This window comes from Osmia lignaria, chromosome 10 (genome assembly GCF_051020975.1).
Source record: "Osmia lignaria lignaria isolate PbOS001 chromosome 10, iyOsmLign1, whole genome shotgun sequence".
In the NCBI taxonomy this organism is placed as follows: domain Eukaryota; kingdom Metazoa; phylum Arthropoda; class Insecta; order Hymenoptera; family Megachilidae; genus Osmia; species Osmia lignaria.
Genome location: NC_135041.1, coordinates 93,215 through 115,536, shown reverse-complemented (window position 1 = coordinate 115,536; position 22,322 = coordinate 93,215).

Genomic DNA, 22,322 nt, shown 5'->3' with positions numbered 1-22,322 from the left:
CGTAATATACTGATTCGTTCCCACAGATCAATGTACATATAATACCAATATCATTAGTACTATATCTACATTAGATATGTAATGTAGATTTAATAACAATATCATTAGTACTATATCTACATTCGATGTAATGTAATATACTGATTCATTCCCACAGAACAATGTACATTTAATAACAATACCATTATTACTATATCTACAATAGATATAATGTCATGTGCAGATTCATTCCAACAGAACAATGTACATATAATACCAATATCATTAGTACTATATGTACATTCGATATAATGTAATATACTGATTCATTCCCACAGATCAATGTACACTTAATAACAATATCATTGGGACTATATCTACATTCGATATAATGTAATATACTGACTACTACCCACAGATCAATGTACATTTAATAACAATATCATTAGCACTATATCTACATTCGATATAATGTAATATACTGGTTCATTCCCACAGATCAATGCACATATAATAACAGTATCATTAGTACTATATGTACATTCGATATAATGTAATATACTGACCCATTCCCACAGATCAATGTACACTTAACAACAATATCATTGGGACTATATCTACATTCGATATAATGTAATATACTGATGCATTCCCACAGATCAATGTACATTTAATAACAACATCATTAGCACTATATCTACATGAGGTATAATGTAATATACTGATTCATTCACACAGATCAATGTACATTTAATGTTAATATCATTAGTACTATATCTACATTAGATATGTAATATACAATTAATAACAATATTATTATTATCATATCTACATTAGATATAATGTGATATACTGATTATTACCCACAGATCAATGTACATTTAATAACAACATCATTAGCACTATATCTACATTCGATATAATGTAATATACTGATTCATTCCCACAGATCAATGTACATTTACTAACAATATCATTATTACTATATCTACAATAGATATAATGTCATGTACAGATTCATTCCAACAGATCAATGTACATATAACACCAATATCAGTAGTACTATATCTACATTCGATATAATGTAATACACTGATTCATTCCCACAGATCAATGTACATTTAATAACAATATCATTAGTACCATATCTACATTAGATATACTATAATATACTGACTACTACCCACAGATCAATGTACATTTAAGAACAACATCATTAGCACTATATCTACATTCGATATAATGTAATATACTTATTCATTCCCACAGATCAATGTACATTTAATAACAATATCATTGGGACTATATCTACATCCGATATAATGTAATATACTGATTCATTCCCACAGATCAATGTACATTTAATGCCAATATCATTAGTACTATATCTACATTAGATATAATGTAATATACTGGTTACTACCCACAGATCAATGTACATTTAATAACAACATCATTAGCACTATATCTACATTCGATATAATGTAATATACTTATTCATTCCCACAGATCAATGTACACTTAATAACAATATCATTGGTACTATATCTACATTCGATATAATGTAATATACTGATTCATTCCCACAGATCAATGTACATTTAATAACAATATCATTGGGACTATATCTACATCCGATATAATGTAATATACTGATTGATTCCCACAGATCAATGTACATTTAATGCCAATATCATTAGTACTATATCTACATTAGATATAATGTAATATACTGGTTACTACCCACAGATCAATGTACATTTAATAACAACATCATTAGCACTATATCTACATTCGATATAATGTAATATACTTATTCATTCCCACAGATCAATGTACACTTAATAACAATATCATTGGTACTATATCTACATTGGATATAATGTAATATACTGATTCATTCCCACAGATCAATGTACATTTAATAACAACATCATTAGCACTATATCTACATTCGATATAATGTAATATACTGATTCATTCCCACAGATCAATGTACATTTAATAACAATATCATTATTACTATATCTACAATAGATATAATGTCATGTACAGATTCATTCCAACAGATCAGTGTACATATAATACCAATATCATTAGTACTATATGTACATTCGATATAATGTAATATACTGATTCGTTCCCACAGATCAATGTACATATAATACCAATATCATTAGTACTATACCTACATTAGATATGTAATGTAGATTTAATACCAATATCATTAGTACTATACCTACATTAGATATGTAATGTAGATTTAATAACAATATCATTAGTACTATATCTACATTCGATATAATGTGATATACTGATTCATTCCCACAGAACAATGTACATTAAATAACAATACCATTATTACTATATCTACAATAGATATAATGTCATGTACAGATTCATTCCAACAGAACAATGTACATATAATACCAATATCATTAGTACTATATGTACATTCGATATAATGTAATATACTGACCCATTCCCACAGATCAATGTACACTTAACAACAATATCATTGGGACTATATCTACATTCGATATAATGTAATATACTGATTCATTCCCACAGATCAATGTACATTTAATAACAACATCATTAGCACTATATCTACATGAGGTATAATGTAATATACTGATTCATTCACACAGATCAATGTACATTTAATGTTAATATCATTAGTACTATATCTACATTAGATATGTAATATACAATTAATAACAATATTATTATTATCATATCTACATTAGATATAATGTGATATACTGATTATTACCCACAGATCAATGTACATTTAATAACAACATCATTAGCACTATATCTACATTCGATATAATGTAATATACTGATTCATTCCCACAGATCAATGTACATTTACTAACAATATCATTATTACTATATCTACAATAGATATAATGTCATGTACAGATTCATTCCAACAGATCAATGTACATATAACACCAATATCAGTAGTACTATATCTACATTCGATATAATGTAATACACTGATTCATTCCCACAGATCAATGTACATTTAATAACAATATCATTAGTACCATATCTACATTAGATATACTATAATATACTGACTACTACCCACAGATCAATGTACATTTAAGAACAACATCATTAGCACTATATCTACATTCGATATAATGTAATATACTTATTCATTCCCACAGATCAATGTACATTTAATAACAATATCATTGGGACTATATCTACATCCGATATAATGTAATATACTGATTCATTCCCACAGATCAATGTACATTTAATGCCAATATCATTAGTACTATATCTACATTAGATATAATGTAATATACTGGTTACTACCCACAGATCAATGTACATTTAATAACAACATCATTAGCACTATATCTACATTCGATATAATGTAATATACTTATTCGTTCCCACAGATCAATGTACACTTAATAACAATATCATTGGTACTATATCTACATTCGATATAATGTAATATACTGATTCATTCCCACAGATCAATGTACATTTAATAACAATATCATTGGGACTATATCTACATCCGATATAATGTAATATACTGATTCATTCCCACAGATCAATGTACATTTAATGCCAATATCATTAGTACTATATCTACATTAGATATAATGTAATATACTGGTTACTACCCACAGATCAATGTACATTTAATAACAACATCATTAGCACTATATCTACATTCGATATAATGTAATATACTGATTCATTCCCACAGATCAATGTACATTTAATAACAATATCATTATTACTATATCTACAATAGATATAATGTCATGTACAGATTCATTCCAACAGATCAGTGTACATATAATACCAATATCATTAGTACTATATGTACATTCGATATAATGTAATATACTGATTCGTTCCCACAGATCAATGTACATATAATACCAATATCATTAGTACTATACCTACATTAGATATGTAATGTAGATTTAATAACAATATCATTAGTACTATATCTACATTCGATATAATGTAATATACTGATTCATTCCCACAGATCAATGTACATTTAATAACAATATCATTAGTACTATATGTACATTCGATATAACGTAATATACTGATTCGTTCCCACAGATCAATGTACATATAATACCAATATCATTAGTACTATATCTACATTAGATATGTAATGTAGATTTAATAACAATATCATTAGTACTATATCTACATTCGATGTAATGTAATATACTGATTCATTCCCACAGAACAATGTACATTTAATAACAATACCATTATTACTATATCTACAATAGATATAATGTCATGTGCAGATTCATTCCAACAGAACAATGTACATATAATACCAATATCATTAGTACTATATGTACATTCGATATAATGTAATATACTGATTCATTCCCACAGATCAATGTACACTTAATAACAATATCATTGGGACTATATCTACATTCGATATAATGTAATATACTGACTACTACCCACAGATCAATGTACATTTAATAACAATATCATTAGCACTATATCTACATTCGATATAATGTAATATACTGGTTCATTCCCACAGATCAATGCACATATAATAACAGTATCATTATTACTATATCTACATTAGGTATAATGTAATATACTGATTCATTCCCACAGATCAATGTACATTTAATAACAATATCATTAGCAAAATATCTGCCTGAGATATAATGTAATATACTGCTTCATTCACACAGATCAATGTACATTTAAAAACAATATCGTTATTACCATATCTACATTAGGTATAATGTGATATACTGATTCCTTCCCACAGATCAATGTACATTTAATACCAATATCATTAGTACTATATCTACATTCGATGTAATGTAATATACTGATTCATTCCCACAGATCAATGTTCATTTAATAACAATACCATTAGCACTATATCTACATGAGGTATAATGTAATATACTGATTCATTCCCGCAGATCAATGTACATATAATACCAATATCATTAGTACTATACCTACATTAGATATGTAATGTAGATTTAATAACAATATCATTAGTACTATATCTACATTCGATATAATGTAATATACTGATTCATTCCCCCAGATCAATGTACATTTAATAACAACATCATTAGCACTATATCTACATTCGATATAATGTAGTATACTGATTCATTCTCACAGATCAATGTACATTTAATAACAATATCATTAGTACCATATCTACATTAGATATAATATAATATACTGACTACTACCCACAGATCAATGTACATTTAAGAACAACATCACTAGCACTATATCTACATTCGATATAATGTAATATACTGATTCATTCCCACAGATCAATGTTCATTTAATAACAATATCATTAGCACTATATCTACATGAGGTATAATGTAATATACTGATTCATTCCCACAGATCAATGTACATTTAATGTTAATATCATTAGTACTATATCTACATTAGATATGTAATATACAATTAATAACAATATTATTATTATCACATCTACATTAGATATAATGTGATATACTGATTATTACCCACAGATCAATGTACATTTAATAACAACATCATTAGCACTATATCTACATTCGATATATTGTAATATACTGATTCATTCCCACAGATCAATGTACATTTAATAACAATATCATTATTACTATATCTACAATAGATATAATGTCACGTACAGATTCATTCCAACAGATCAATGTACATATAATACCAATATCAGTAGTACTATATGTACATTCGATATAATGTAATATACTGATTCGTTCCCACAGATCAATGTACATATAATACCAATATCATTAGTACTATATCTACATTAGATATGTAATGTACAGTTAATAACAATATTATTATTACCATATCTACATTAGATATAATGTAATAGACTGATTCATTCCCACAGATCAATGTACATTTAATAACAATATCATTAGTACTATACCTACATTAGATATGTAATGTAGATTTAATAACAATATCATTAGTACTATATCTACATTCGATATAATGTAATATACTGATTCATTCCCACAGATCAATGCACATTTAATAACAATATCATTGGTACTATATCTACATTCGATATGTAATGTACAGTTAATAACAATATTATTATTACCATATCTACATTAGATATAATGTAATAGACTGATTCATTCCCACAGATCATTGTACATTTAATAACAATATCATTAGTACTATATCTACATTCGATATAATGTAATATACTGATTCATTCCTACAGATCAAAGTATATTTAATGCCAATATCATTAGTACTATATCTACATTAGATATGTAATATACAATTAATAACAATATTATTATTATCATATCTACATTAGATATAATGTGATATACTGATTACTACCCACAGATCAATGTACATTTAATAACAACATCATTAGCACTATATCTACATTCGATATACTGTAATATACTGATTCATTCCCACAGATCAATGTACATTTAATAACAATATCATTATTACTATATCTACAATAGATATAATGTCATGTACAGATTCATTCCAACAGATCAATGTACATATAACACCAATATCAGTAGTACTATATCTACATTCGATATAATGTAATATACTGATTCATTCCCACAGATCAATGTACATTTAATAACAATATCATTGGCGCTATATCTACATTCGATATAATGTAATAGACTGATTCATTCCCACAGATCAATGTACATTTAATAACAATATCATTAGTACCATATCTACATTAGATATAATATAATATACTGACTACTACCCACAGATCAATGTACATTTAAGAACAACACCATTAGCACTATATCTACATTCGATATAATGTAATATACTGATTCATTCCCACAGATCAATGTTCATTTAATAACAATATCATTAGCACTATATCTACATGAGGTATAATGTAATATACTGATTCATTCCCACAGATCAATGTACATTTAATGTTAATATCATTAGTACTATATCTACATTAGATATGTTATATACAATTAATAACAATATTATTATTATCATATCTACATTAGATATAATGTGATATACTGATTATTACCCACAGATCAATGTACATTTAATAACAATATCATTATTAGTATATCTACAATAGATATAATGTCATGTACAGATTCATTCCAACAGATCAGTGTACATATAATACCAATATCATTAGTACTATATGTACATTCGATATAAGGTAATATACTGATTCATTCCCACAGATCAATGTACATTTAATAACAATATCATTGGGACTATATCTACATTCGATATAATGTAATATACTGATTCGTTCCCACAGATTAATGCACATTTAATAACAATATCATTAGTACTATACCTACATTAGATATGTAATGTAGATTTAATAACAATATCATTAGTACTATATCTACATTCGATATAATGTTATATACTGATTCATTCCCACAGATCAATGTACATTTAATAACAATATCATTAGTACTATATCTACATTCGATATAATGTTATATACTGATTCATTCCCACAGATCAATGTACATTTAATAACAATATCATTAGCACTATATCTACATGAGGGATAATGTAATATACTGATTCATTCCCGCAGATCAATGTTCATTTAATAACAATATCATTAGCACTATATCTACATTCGATATAATGTAATATACTGATTCATTCCCACAGATCAATGTACATTTAATAACAATATCATTATTACTATATCTACATTAGGTATAATGTAATATACCGATTCATTCCCACAGATCAATGTACATTTAATAACAATACCATTATTACTATATCTACAATAGATATAATGTCATGTACAGATTCATTCCAACAGAACAATGTACATATAATACCAATATCATTAGTACTATATCTACATTAGATATGTAATATACAATTAATAACAATATTATTATTATCATATCTACATTAGATGTAATGTAATATACCGGTTACTACACACAGATCAATGTACATTTAATAACAACATCATTAGCACTATATCTACATCCGATATAATGTAATATACTGATTCATTCCCACAGATCAATGTACATTTAATAACAATATCATTAGCACTATATCTACATGAGGTATAATGTAATATACTGATTCATTCCCGCAGATCAATGTTCATTTAATAACAATATCATTAGCACTATATCTACATTAGGTATAATGTAATATACCGATTCATTCCCACAGACCAATGTACATTTAATAACAATATCATTAGCAAAATATCTGCCTGAGATATAATGTAATATACTGCTTCATTCACACAGATCAATGTACATTTAATGTTAATATCATTAGTACCATATCTACATTAGATATGTAATATACAATTAATAACAATATTATTATTATCATACCTACATTAGATATAATGTGATATACTGATTATTACCCACAGATCAATGTACATTTAATAACAACATCATTAGCACTATATCTACATTCGATATAATCTAATAGACTTATTCATTCCCACAGATCAATGTACATTAAATAACAATATCATTAGTACTATATCTACATTCGATATAATGTAATATACTGATTCGTTCCCACAGATCAATGCACATTTAATAACAATATCATTAGTACTATACCTACATTAGATATGTAATGTAGATTTAATAACAATATGATTAGTACTATATCTACATTCGATATAATGTAATATACTGATTCATTCCCACAGATCAATGTACATTTAATAACAATATCATTAGTACTATATGTACATTCGATATAACGTAATATACTGATTCGTTCCCACAGATCAATGTACATGAAATACCAATATCATTAGTACTATATCTACATTAGATATGTAATGTAGATTTAATAACAATATCATTAGTACTATATCTACATTCGATGTAATGTAATATACTGATTCATTCCCACAGAACAATGTACATTTAATAACAATACCATTATTACTATATCTACAATAGATATAATGTCATGTGCACATTCATTCCAACAGAACAATGTACATATAATACCAATATCATTAGTACTATATGTACATTCGATATAATGTAATATACTGATTCATTCCCACAGATCAATGTACACTTAATAACAATATCATTGGGACTATATCTACATTCGATATAATGTAATATACTGATTCATTCCCACAGATCAATGTTCATTTAATAACAATATCATTAGCACTATATCTACATGAGGTATAATGTAATATACTGATTCATTCCCACAGATCAATGTACATTTAATGTTAATATCATTAGTACTATATCTACATTAGATATGTAATATACAATTAATAACAATATTATTATTATCACATCTACATTAGTTATAATGTAATATACTGATTACTACCCACAGATCAATGTACATTTAATAACAACATCACTAGCACTATATCTACATTCGATATAATGTAATATACTGATTCATTCCCACAGATCAATGTTCATTTAATAACAATATCATTAGCACTATATGTACATGAGGTATAATGTAATATACTGATTCATTCCCACAGATCAATGTACATATAATACCAATATCATTAGTACTATACATACATTAGATATGTAATGTAGATTTAATAACAATATCATTAGTACTATATCTACATTCGATATAATGTAATATACTGATTCATTCCCACAGATCAATGTACATTTAATAACAATATCATTAGTACTATATCTACATTAGATATGTAATATACAATTAATAACAGTATTATTATTATCATATCTACATTCGATATAATGTAATAGACTGATTCATTCCCACATATCAATGCACATTTAATAACAATACCATTAGTACTATACGTACATTAGATATGTAATGTAGATTTAATAACGATATCATTAGTACTATATCTACATTCGATATAATGTAATATACTGATTCATTCCCACAGATCAATGTTCATTTAATAACAATATCATTAGCACTATATCTACATGAGGTATAATGTAATATACTGATTCATTCCCACAGATCAATGTACATTTAATGTTAATATCATTAGTACTATATCTACATTAGATATGTAATATACAATTAATAACAATATTATTATTATCATACCTACATTAGATATAATGTGATATACTGATTATTACCCACAGATCAATGTACATTTAATAACAACATCATTAGCACTATATCTACATTCGATATAATGTAATATACTGATTCATTCCCACAGATCAATGTACATTTAATAACAATATCATTATTACTATATCTACAATAGATATAATGTCATGTATAGATTCATTCCCACAGATCAATGTACATTTAATAACAATATCATTATTACTATATCTACAATAGATATAATGTCATGTACAGATTCATTCCAACAGATCAGTGTACATATAATACCAATATCATTAGTACTATATGTACATTCGATATAATGTAATATACTGATTCGTTCCCTCAGATCAATGTACATATAATACCAATATCATTAGTACTATACCTGCATTAGATATGTAATGTAGATTTAATAACAATATCATTAGTACTATATCTACATTCGATATAATGTAATATACTGATTCATTCCCACAGATCAATGTACATTTAAAAACAATATCATTGGTACTATATCTACATTCGATATAATGTAATATACTGATTCATTCCCGCAGATCAATGTTCATTTAATAACAATATCATTAGCACTATATCTACATGAGGTATAATGTAATATACTGATTCATTCCCACAGATCAATGTACATATAATACCAATATCATTAGTACTATACATACATTAGATATGTAATGTATATTTAATAACAATATCATTAGTACTATATCTACATTCGATATAATGTAATATACTGATTCATTCCCATAGATCAATGTACACTTAATAACAATATCATTGGTACTATATCTACATTCGATATAATGTAATATACCGATTCATTCCCACAGATCAATGTTCATTTAATAACAATATCATTAGCACTATATCTACATGAGGTATAATGTAATATACTGATTCATTCCCACAGATCAATGTACATTTAATGTTAATATCATTAGTACTATATCTACATTAGATATGTAATATACAATTAATAACAATATTATTATTATCACATCTACATTAGTTATAATGTAATATACTGATTACTACCCACAGATCAATGTACATTTAATAACAACATCACTAGCACTATATCTACATTCGATATAATGTAATATACTGATTCATTCCCACAGATCAATGTTCATTTAATAACAATATCATTAGCACTATATGTACATGAGGTATAATGTAATATACTGATTCATTCCCACAGATCAATGTACATATAATACCAATATCATTAGTACTATACATACATTAGATATGTAATGTAGATTTAATAACAATATCATTAGTACTATATCTACATTCGATATAATGTAATATACTGATTCATTCCCACAGATCAATGTACATTTAATAACAATATCATTAGTACTATATCTACATTAGATATGTAATATACAATTAATAACAGTATTATTATTATCATATCTACATTCGATATAATGTAATAGACTGATTCATTCCCACATATCAATGCACATTTAATAACAATACCATTAGTACTATACGTACATTAGATATGTAATGTAGATTTAATAACGATATCATTAGTACTATATCTACATTCGATATAATGTAATATACTGATTCATTCCCACAGATCAATGTTCATTTAATAACAATATCATTAGCACTATATCTACATGAGGTATAATGTAATATACTGATTCATTCCCACAGATCAATGTACATTTAATGTTAATATCATTAGTACTATATCTACATTAGATATGTAATGTACAATTAATAACAATATTATTATTATCATACCTACATTAGATATAATGTGATATACTGATTATTACCCACAGATCAATGTACATTTAATAACAACATCATTAGCACTATATCTGCATTCGATATAATGTAATATACTGATTCATTCCCACAGATCAATGTACATTTAATAACAATATCATTATTACTATATCTACAATAGATATAATGTCATGTATAGATTCATTCCCACAGATCAATGTACATTTAATAACAATATCATTATTACTATATCTACAATAGATATAATGTCATGTACAGATTCATTCCAACAGATCAGTGTACATATAATACCAATATCATTAGTACTATATGTACATTCGATATAATGTAATATACTGATTCGTTCCCACAGATCAATGTACATATAATACCAATATCATTAGTACTATACCTACATTAGATATGTAATGTAGATTTAATAACAATATCATTAGTACTATATCTACATTCGATATAATGTAATATACTGATTCATTCCCACAGATCAATGTACATTTAAAAACAATATCATTGGTACTATATCTACATTCGATATAATGTAATATACTGATTCATTCCCGCAGATCAATGTTCATTTAATAACAATATCATTAGCACTATATCTACATGAGGTATAATGTAATATACTGATTCATTCCCACAGATCAATGTACATATAATACCAATATCATTAGTACTATACATACATTAGATATGTAATGTATATTTAATAACAATATCATTAGTACTATATCTACATTCGATATAATGTAATATACTGATTCATTCCCATAGATCAATGTACACTTAATAACAATATCATTGGTACTATATCTACATTCGATATAATGTAATATACCGATTCATTCCCACAGATCAATGTACATTTAATAACAATACCATTATTACTATATCTACAATAGATATAATGTCATGTACAGATTCATTCCAACAGAACAATGTACATATAATACCAATATCATTAGTACTATATCTACATTAGATATGTAATATACAATTAATAACAATATTATTATTATCATATCTACATTAGATATAATGTAATATACCGGTTACTACACACAGATCAATGTACATTTAATAACAACATCATTAGCACTATATATACATCCGATATAATGTAATATACTGTTTCATTCCCACAGATCAATGTACATTTAATAACATTATCATTAGCACTATATCTACATAAGGTATAATGTAATATACTGATTCATTCCCACAGATCAATGTACATTTAATAACAATATCATTAGCAAAATATCTGCCTGAGATATAATGTAATATACTGCTTCATTCACACAGATCAATGTACATTTAAAAACAATATCGTTATTACCATATCTACATTAGGTATAATGTGATATACGGATTCCTTCCCACAGATCAATGTACATTTAATACCAATATCATTAGTACTATATCTACATTCGATATAATGTAATATACTGATTCGTTCCCTCAGATCAATGTACATATAATACCAATATCATTAGTACTATACCTGCATTAGATATGTAATGTAGATTTAATAACAATATCATTAGTACTATATCTACATTCGATATAATGTAATATACTGATTCATTCCCACAGATCAATGTACATTTAAAAACAATATCATTGGTACTATATCTACATTCGATATAATGTAATATACTGATTCATTCCCGCAGATCAATGTTCATTTAATAACAATATCATTAGCACTATATCTACATGAGGTATAATGTAATATACTGATTCATTCCCACAGATCAATGTACATATAATACCAATATCATTAGTACTATACATACATTAGATATGTAATGTATATTTAATAACAATATCATTAGTACTATATCTACATTCGATATAATGTAATATACTGATTCATTCCCATAGATCAATGTACACTTAATAACAATATCATTGGTACTATATCTACATTCGATATAATGTAATATACCGATTCATTCCCACAGATCAATGTTCATTTAATAACAATATCATTAGCACTATATCTACATGAGGTATAATGTAATATACTGATTCATTCCCACAGATCAATGTACATTTAATGTTAATATCATTAGTACTATATCTACATTAGATATGTAATATACAATTAATAACAATATTATTATTATCACATCTACATTAGTTATAATGTAATATACTGATTACTACCCACAGATCAATGTACATTTAATAACAACATCACTAGCACTATATCTACATTCGATATAATGTAATATACTGATTCATTCCCACAGATCAATGTTCATTTAATAACAATATCATTAGCACTATATGTACATGAGGTATAATGTAATATACTGATTCATTCCCACAGATCAATGTACATATAATACCAATATCATTAGTACTATACATACATTAGATATGTAATGTAGATTTAATAACAATATCATTAGTACTATATCTACATTCGATATAATGTAATATACTGATTCATTCCCACAGATCAATGTACATTTAATAACAATATCATTAGTACTATATCTAGATTAGATATGTAATATACAATTAATAACAGTATTATTATTATCATATCTACATTCGATATAATGTAATAGACTGATTCATTCCCACATATCAATGCACATTTAATAACAATACCATTAGTACTATACGTACATTAGATATGTAATGTAGATTTAATAACGATATCATTAGTACTATATCTACATTCGATATAATGTAATATACTGATTCATTCCCACAGATCAATGTTCATTTAATAACAATATCATTAGCACTATATCTACATGAGGTATAATGTAATATACTGATTCATTCCCACAGATCAATGTACATTTAATGTTAATATCATTAGTACTATATCTACATTAGATATGTAATGTACAATTAATAACAATATTATTATTATCATACCTACATTAGATATAATGTGATATACTGATTATTACCCACAGATCAATGTACATTTAATAACAACATCATTAGCACTATATCTACATTCGATATAATGTAATATACTGATTCATTCCCACAGATCAATGTACATTTAATAACAATATCATTATTACTATATCTACAATAGATATAATGTCATGTATAGATTCATTCCCACAGATCAATGTACATTTAATACCAATATCATTAGTACTATATCTACATTCGATATAATGTAATATACTGATTGATTCCCACAGATCAATGTTCATTTAATAACAATATCATTAGCACCATCTCTACATTAGATATAATGTAATAGACTGATTCATTCCCACAGATCAATGTACATTTAATAACAATATCATTAGTACTATACCTACATTAGATATGTAATGTAGATTTAATAACAATATCATTAGTACTATATCTACATTCGATATAATGTAATATACTGATTCATTCCCACAGATCAATGTACATTTAATAACAATATCATTGGTACTATATCTACATTCGATATAATGTAATAGACTGATTCATTCCCACAGACAATGTACATTAGTAACAATATCATTAGTACCATATCTACATTAGATATAATATAATATACTGACTACTACCCACAGATCAATGTACATTTAAGAACAACACCATTAGCACTATATCTACATTCGATATAATGTAATATACTGATTCATTCCCACAGATCAATGTTCATTTAATAACAATATCATTAGCACTATATCTACATGAGGTATAATGTAATATACTGATTCATTCCCACAGATCAATGTACATTTAATGTTAATATCATTAGTACTATATCTACATTAGATATGTAATATACAATTAATAACAATATTATTATTATCATACCTACATTAGATATAATGTGATATACTGATTATTACCCACAGATCAATGTACATTGAATAACAACATCATTAGCACTATATCTACATTCGATATAATGTAATATACTGATTCATTCCCACAGATCAATGTACATTTAATAACAATATCATTATTACTATATCTACAATAGATATAATGTCATGTATAGATTCATTCCCACAGATCAATGTACATTTAATAACAATATCATTATTACTATATCTACAATAGATATAATGTCATGTACAGATTCATTCCAACAGATCAGTGTACATATAATACCAATATCATTAGTACTATATGTACATTCGATATAATGTAATATACTGATTCGTTCCCACAGATCAATGTACATATAATACCAATATCATTAGTACTATACCTACATTAGATATGTAATGTAGATTTAATAACAATATCATTAGTACTATATCTACATTCGATATAATGTAATATACTGATTCATTCCCACAGATCAATGTACATTTAAAAACAATATCATTGGTACTATATCTACATTCGATATAATGTAATATACTGATTCATTCCCGCAGATCAATGTTCATTTAATAACAATATCATTAGCACTATATCTACATGAGGTATAATGTAATATACTGATTCATTCCCACAGATCAATGTACATATAATACCAATATCATTAGTACTATACATACATTAGATATGTAATGTATATTTAATAACAATATCATTAGTACTATATCTACATTCGATATAATGTAATATACTGATTCATTCCCATAGATCAATGTACACTTAATAACAATATCATTGGTACTATATCTACATTCGATATAATGTAATATACCGATTCATTCCCACAGATCAATGTACATTTAATAACAATACCATTATTACTATATCTACAATAGATATAATGTCATGTACAGATTCATTCCAACAGAACAATGTACATATAATACCAATATCATTAGTACTATATCTACATTAGATATGTAATATACAATTAATAACAATATTATTATTATCATATCTACATTAGATATAATGTAATATACCGGTTACTACACACAGATCAATGTACATTTAATAACAACATCATTAGCACTATATCTACATCCGATATAATGTAATATACTGTTTCATTCCCACAGATCAATGTACATTTAATAACATTATCATTAGCACTATATCTACATAAGGTATAATGTAATATACTGATTCATTCCCACAGATCAATGTACATTTAATAACAATATCATTAGCAAAATATCTGCCTGAGATATAATGTAATATACTGCTTCATTCACACAGATCAATGTACATTTAAAAACAATATCGTTATTACCATATCTACATTAGGTATAATGTGATATACGGATTCCTTCCCACAGATCAATGTACATTTAATACCAATATCATTAGTACCATATCTACATTCGATATAATGTAATATACTGATTGATTCCCACAGATCAATGTTCATTTAATGACAATATCATTAGCACCATCTCTACATTAGATATAATGTAATAGACTGATTCATTCCCACAGATCAATGTACATTTAATAACAATATCATTAGTACTATACCTACATTAGATATGTAATGTAGATTTAATAACAATATCATTAGTACTATATCTACATTCGATATAATGTAATATACTGATTCATTCCCACAGATCAATGTACATTTAATAACAATATCATTGGTACTATATCTACATTCGATATAATGTAATAGACTGATTCATTCCCACAGACAATGTACATTAGTAACAATATCATTAGTACCATATCTACATTAGATATAATATAATATACTGACTACTACCCACAGATCAATGTACATTTAAGAACAACACCATTAGCACTATATCTACATTCGATATAATGTAATATACTGATTCATTCCCACAGATCAATGTTCATTTAATAACAATATCATTAGCACTATATCTACATGAGGTATAATGTAATATACTGATTCATTCCCACAGATCAATGTACATTTAATGTTAATATCATTAGTACTATATCTACATTAGATATGTAATATACAATTAATAACAATATTATTATTATCATACCTACATTAGATATAATGTGATATACTGATTATTACCCACAGATCAATGTACATTGAATAACAACATCATTAGCACTATATCTACATTCGATATAATGTAATATACTGATTCATTCCCACAGATCAATGTACATTTAATAACAATATCATTATTACTATATCTACAATAGATATAATGTCATGTATAGATTCATTCCCACAGATCAATGTACATTTAATAAGAATATCATTATTACTATATCTACAATAGATATAATGTCATGTACAGATTCATTCCAACAGATCAGTGTACATATAATACCAATATCATTAGTACTATATGTACATTCGATATAATGTAATATACTGATTCGTTCCCACAGATCAATGTACATATAATACCAATATCATTAGTACTATACCTACATTAGATATGTAATGTAGATTTAATAACAATATCATTAGTACTATATCTACATTCGATATAATGTAATATACTGATTCATTCCCACAGATCAATGTACATTTAAAAACAATATCATTGGTACTATATCTACATTCGATATAATGTAATATACTGATTCATTCCCGCAGATCAATGTTCATTTAATAACAATATCATTAGCACTATATCTACATGAGGTATAATGTAATATACTGATTCATTCCCACAGATCAATGTACATATAATACCAATATCATTAGTACTATACATACATTAGATATGTAATGTATATTTAATAACAATATCATTAGTACTATATCTACATTCGATATAATGTAATATACTGATTCATTCCCATAGATCAATGTACACTTAATAACAATATCATTGGTACTATATCTACATTCGATATAATGTAATATACCGATTCATTCCCACAGATCAATGTACATTTAATAACAATACCATTATTACTATATCTACAATAGATATAATGTCATGTACAGATTCATTCCAACAGAACAATGTACATATAATACCAATATCATTAGTACTATATCTACATTAGATATGTAATATACAATTAATAACAATATTATTATTATCATATCTACATTAGATATAATGTAATATACCGGTTACTACACACAGATCAATGTACATTTAATAACAACATCATTAGCACTATATCTACATCCGATATAATGTAATATACTGTTTCATTCCCACAGATCAATGTACATTTAATAACATTATCATTAGCACTATATCTACATAAGGTATAATGTAATATACTGATTCATTCCCACAGATCAATGTACATTTAATAACAATATCATTAGCAAAATATCTGCCTGAGATATAATGTAATATACTGCTTCATTCACACAGATCAATGTACATTTAAAAACAATATCGTTATTACCATATCTACATTAGGTATAATGTGATATACGGATTCCTTCCCACAGATCAATGTACATTTAATACCAATATCATTAGTACTATATCTACATTCGATATAATGTAATATACTGATTGATTCCCACAGATCAATGTTCATTTAATAACAATATCATTAGCACCATCTCTACATTAGATATAATGTAATAGACTGATTCATTCCCACAGATCAATGTACATTTAATAACAATATCATTAGTACTATACCTACATTAGATATGTAATGTAGATTTAATAACAATATCATTAGTACTATATCTACATTCGATATAATGTAATATACTGATTCATTCCCACAGATCAATGTACATTTAATAACAATATCATTGGTACTATATCTACATTCGATATAATGTAATAGACTGATTCATTCCCACAGACAATGTACATTAGTAACAATATCATTAGTACCATATCTACATTAGATATAATATAATATACTGACTACTACCCACAGATCAATGTACATTTAAGAACAACACCATTAGCACTATATCTACATTCGATATAATGTAATATACTGATTCATTCCCACAGATCAATGTTCATTTAATAACAATATCATTAGCACTATATCTACATGAGGTATAATGTAATATACTGATTCATTCCCACAGATCAATGTACATTTAATGTTAATATCATTAGTACTATATCTACATTAGATATGTAATATACAATTAATAACAATATTATTATTATCATACCTACATTAGATATAATGTGATATACTGATTATTACCCACAGATCAATGTACATTGAATAACAACATCATTAGCACTATATCTACATTCGATATAATGTAATATACTGATTCATTCCCACAGATCAATGTACATTTAATAACAATATCATTATTACTATATCTACAATAGATATAATGTCATGTATAGATTCATTCCCACAGATCAATGTACATTTAATAACAATATCATTATTACTATATCTACAATAGATATAATGTCATGTACAGATTCATTCCAACAGATCAGTGTACATATAATACCAATATCATTAGTACTATATGTACATTCGATATAATGTAATATACTGATTCGTTCCCACAGATCAATGTACATATAATACCAATATCATTAGTACTATACATACATTAGATATGTAATGTAGATTTAATAACAATATCATTAGTACTATATCTACATTCGATATAATGTAATATACTCATTCATTCCCATAGATCAATGTACACTTAATAACAATATCATTGGTACTATATCTACATTCGATATAATGTAATATACCGATTCATTCCCACAGATCAATGTACATTTAATAACAATACCATTATTACTATATCTACAATAGATATAATGTCATGTACAGATTCATTCCAACAGAACAATGTACATATAATACCAATATCATTAGTACTATATCTACATTAGATATGTAATATACAATTAATAACAATATTATTATTATCATATCTACATTAGATATAATGTAATATACCGGTTACTACACACAGATCAATGTACATTTAATAACAACATCATTAGCACTATATCTACATCCGATATAATGTAATATACTGTTTCATTCCCACAGATCAATGTACATTTAATAACATTATCATTAGCACTATATCTACATAAGGTATAATGTAATATACTGATTCATTCCCACAGATCAATGTACATTTAATAAGAATATCATTAGCACTATATCTACATGAGGTATAATGTAATATACTGATTCATTCCCACAGATCAATGCACATTTAATAACAATATCATTAGTACTATACCTACATTAGATATGTAATGTAGATTTAATAACAATATGATTAGTACTATATCTACATTCGATATAATGTAATATACTGATTCATTCCCACAGATCAATGTACATTTAATAACAATATCATTAGTACTATATGTACATTCGATATAACGTAATATACTGATTCGTTCCCACAGATCAATGTACATAAAATACCAATATCATTAGTACTATATCTACATTAGATATGTAATGTAGATTTAATAACAATATCATTAGTACTATATCTACATTCGATGTAATGTAATATACTGATTCATTCCCACAGAACAATGTACATTTAATAACAATACCATTATTACTATATCTACAATAGATATAATGTCATGTGCAGATTCATTCCAACAGAACAATGTACATATAATACCAATATCATTAGTACTATATGTACATTCGATATAATGTAATATACTGATTCATTCCCACAGATCAATGTACACTTAATAACAATATCATTGGGACTATATCTACATTCGATATAATGTAATATACTGATTCATTCCCACAGATCAATGTTCATTTAATAACAATATCATTAGCACTATATCTACATGAGGTATAATGTAATATACTGATTCATTCCCACAGATCAATGTACATTTAATGTTAATATCATTAGTACTATATCTACATTAGATATGTAATATACAATTAATAACAATATTATTATTATCACATCTACATTAGTTATAATGTAATATACTGATTACTACCCACAGATCAATGTACATTTAATAACAACATCACTAGCACTATATCTACATTCGATATAATGTAATATACTGATTCATTCCCACAGATCAATGTTCATTTAATAACAATATCATTAGCACTATATGTACATGAGGTATAATGTAATATACTGATTCATTCCCACAGATCAATGTACATATAATACCAATATCATTAGTACTATACATACATTAGATATGTAATGTAGATTTAATAACAATATCATTAGTACTATATCTACATTCGATATAATGTCATATACTGATTCATTCCCACAGATCAATGTACATTTAATAACAATATCATTAGTACTATATCTACATTAGATATGTAATATACAATTAATAACAGTATTATTATTATCATATCTACATTCGATATAATGTAATAGACTGATTCATTCCCACATATCAATGCACATTTAATAACAATACCATTAGTACTATACGTACATTAGATATGTAATGTAGATTTAATAACGATATCATTAGTACTATATCTACATTCGATATAATGTAATATACTGATTCATTCCCACAGATCAATGTTCATTTAATAACAATATCATTAGCACTATATCTACATGAGGTATAATGTAATATACTGATTCA